Genomic DNA, 3316 nt, shown 5'->3' with positions numbered 1-3316 from the left:
CCTGGGGCGTCAGCACTGAAAGGCGCCAGCCCCCACCCCCCGCGGTGTGGTCCCCAGGGGGCCGTGCGAGAGCAGGAGTCTGACGTCTCCCCAGACTCCCCGGACCAGGTTAGGGGTGGGGAACACATGGTCGCGTGGACTCCTGCAAACAGCAGCGCTTACCCTGCCCCCCTGCACCTGGGAGTCCGATGGACAGTCTGGGGGAGCCACCTCCCGAAGTAGTGGGGCCACCGGGGGAACGGAGGAACCGTCAGGAATCCAGGTGACTGGCCTCCGGCTCTTGGAGCTCTTTCTCCCCCTTTGCACACAAACTATCACGTCCCCTAAATATTTAGGGGCGCTGTTTGCAGGAGCAGGATTAGCAGCTTGTCTAACGTGCCGGTGAACCCGCCGTCGTCAGTCTGCTCGTTCATTCGGAATTTCAGTCAAGGGCACAGCCTCCTACGTAGGACTCGGAGGCTCTTGAGCAGCAGACCGCAGCAACTCACGCTCTGCGGTAGCTTTCCACAGGACCCGCTGCAGAGGCTACTCGTGGCCACGAGCACCAGGCCTCACTGGGGTTCCCTGAGGTAGCCAGCGTGGAATACTTTAATAGGAAATTGGGTGAGATGGCGAGGAAAGTCCATCCGGACTGAGGAATTACCTGCTGCCTTGCGCCATCCACCCAGGTTTTTTTTTTTTTTTTTTTTTTTAAAGACTGTATTTATTTATTCATGAGAGACAGAGAGAGGCAGAGACCCAGGCCGAGGGAGGAGCAGTCTCCCTGCGGGGACCCCGATGCGGAATTCGATCCCGGGACCCCGGGGTCACGCCCTGAGCCCTGCACGTGCCCCCCAACCAGGTCTTTCTGCTCTGACTCGATTGCTGACCCGTTTCCTTAGACCTTCTCGCAGGGTCCTGTGTGGGGCCAACCTGGGAGGGGGCCTGCGTGCAGCCTCCCCACACGGCCTGCAGTCGCGTGACGCCGCGGCCCCTGGAGAACCGCGGGTCGGCAGATCATGGGCCCCCGTGCCCGGCCAGGCTCCACAGGGCTCCCGGGGTTCGGGGCACCTGAAGAGGGAGGGCGCAGGCGGCTCCTTGGGGGGCAGCCTGGGGCGGCCGCCGCGCTGAGGCCCCGCTGTTCCACCACAGACTACAAGCGATGCGCCCGGCTCCTGACCCGGCTGGCTGTCAGCCCCGCGTGCGTGGACGGATGAGGTAAGCCGGACACAGTCGGCACACCGCGGCCCGCGGGCCTCTGGACACACTCGGTCTCCGGCTCCCGGGCCTGCTCTGCGGGAGGCTGACACCCCCAGAACCCACGGGCACCCACGGGAGCGCCCCGTCCCACGCTCGCCCGGTGCCCAGGTGCAGGCCTGCGGCCCGGGGCCACACGTCCGGGAGTCCCCGCGGCCCTGGGGCTGCAAGTCCTGAGCTGGGCTTGAAGGCCACACCTGGGCGGGCGACGGGGGCCAGAGCGGCAGTGGCTCCCACGGGCCCGCCCGCGCTCACCTGGCTCCCTGTGGTCCCGGAGCGCCCACCCCGTCCACGCAACGCGGCCCTGCCCACGCGCACGAGGGCAGGCGCCCAGGCCGCGGGATGACCCTTCCCACGGCCTGGGCGCCCCGCTCCGAGAACGCAGGCTGTTCTCGGCTGTGGGTCTCGCCCACGCGCGACGGAGGGAGAAAGGCCGGGGGCGGGTTGTCGGGGTCGCCGGGGTCGCAAGGCCGTGGCCTGGAGGGAGGACCCGCGCGCACCTGGGGGGGGGGGTGGTGGGCGTGTCCCTATGGCAGGTGGCAGCCTGGCCAGGTGTCCCCGCGCAGAGCCCCTGTGACACAGGCACCTGCGACCCTGGGCTCTGACCCGGGAGGCCACATAATTTGACATTCGATTCTCTTTGAAAATTGCTAAGAGAGCGCAGACTCACAAACCACATGTGTGTTTTTCAGCGGTGAGCAGAACACAGGACCCCGAGCCCACGACCCACGAGAAGTGCCTTGAGGACCAACGGGAACGGAGCCTGCCGCCCGCGTGCACACGTCGCCTCCACAAGAGATTTATTTTTGCAGACAGACTCTCCTTTACCCTGAGTTTTGTGGCTGCTGACCCTGTTGGCAGACAGTCCGTGAGCACATCGGAGGGCGATGCTTGCCGGGCGTGATTTTGGGGGAAGAAGCAGACGCTCCACACTTGAGGCGTAGTGCGCTGGAAAATGACAAAGCTACTTCATTTTCCTGATTAGGTGAAATCTCAAAGAGTATTTCTTTAGAAACATAGAGTCTGAAACTATATTTTCATATAGCATATGGTATGATTTAATATTTTTGTTACTTTTACAATCAAATTCCCAGAGTATTATTTGGAACTGCATGAATAAACAAACAAACAAAAAAAACCCCCACAAAATAACCACCTTGTCATGGTTTAGAGGCAGTGGAGTGTGAGTCTGTGAGTGTATCCGGGCTGACGTCGCTCGTCCCTTGTATGATAAGTGTAAGATAGCATCCGGATGCTGTGCAATATGTAAATGCTGTACATAAAACAAGTAATAAATGTTTGTTATAATGACGTCTCGAAAGCGACTCTTTACTTCCCACGAGCTCACCAGTGAAGGACGCGGACGTCCTTACGCTGCCAGAGCGTCCCGGAATGAAGAGGCATAAACACGGAAAAGGGGAAGGCCATGAATTCTTGGAAAGGACAATTAAATGGGTTTTTATTAAAGGAGCTGCTAGGTTGTAATGGTGGCCTGTCCCAAGGCAGAGCCTGAAACGGTGGCAAATATTTAAACGAGGCCATGTCCGTGTTTCCCCGAGTCCGAGGTCCCGCGAGGCCGGGAAGTAGCACTGCGGAGCAGCCCGGACGCTCAGAGGCCGTGTGCCCGGAACATCCGACCGCGTGTGGCCCAGAGTTCTGCCCGCAGGAGCTGCAGCCCGGATGCGGCTGCGAGGACGGGGGGGACGGGACTCGAGGAGGAGCCTGGGTCCGTCCCTGAGCCACGGGTGCAGACTGCGGGGTACAGGTGACAGGGACAGACTCAGGACCCGAAGGACAGCGTGACGCCACCCTGGGGTCCGCAAGCAACGGCGGCATGAGGAGGAGGGAGCGTGACCCTGAAGTGCGCGCAGTCCTACTTGCAAGGCTGCCTCTCCCACTGCCGTTCTCTTCGGAGCCACCCCCGGGGCCTGGCCTGTGGAGCCGCAAGGCCCCTACATGCCTGAGGAAGACTCGTGGGGAAATGCCCAGGGACACACGGCTGGCGGGGAGGGGGCAAGGCCACCCTGCTCCTGCCCCTGGGCTCCCATCCCGCCCGCCCAGACACCAGGGGCGCCGCTGC

The sequence above is a fragment of the Canis lupus genome, chromosome 17, assembly GCF_003254725.2.
Source record: "Canis lupus dingo isolate Sandy chromosome 17, ASM325472v2, whole genome shotgun sequence".
Lineage (NCBI taxonomy): Eukaryota > Metazoa > Chordata > Mammalia > Carnivora > Canidae > Canis > Canis lupus.
This window is presented reverse-complemented; position numbering follows the sequence as displayed.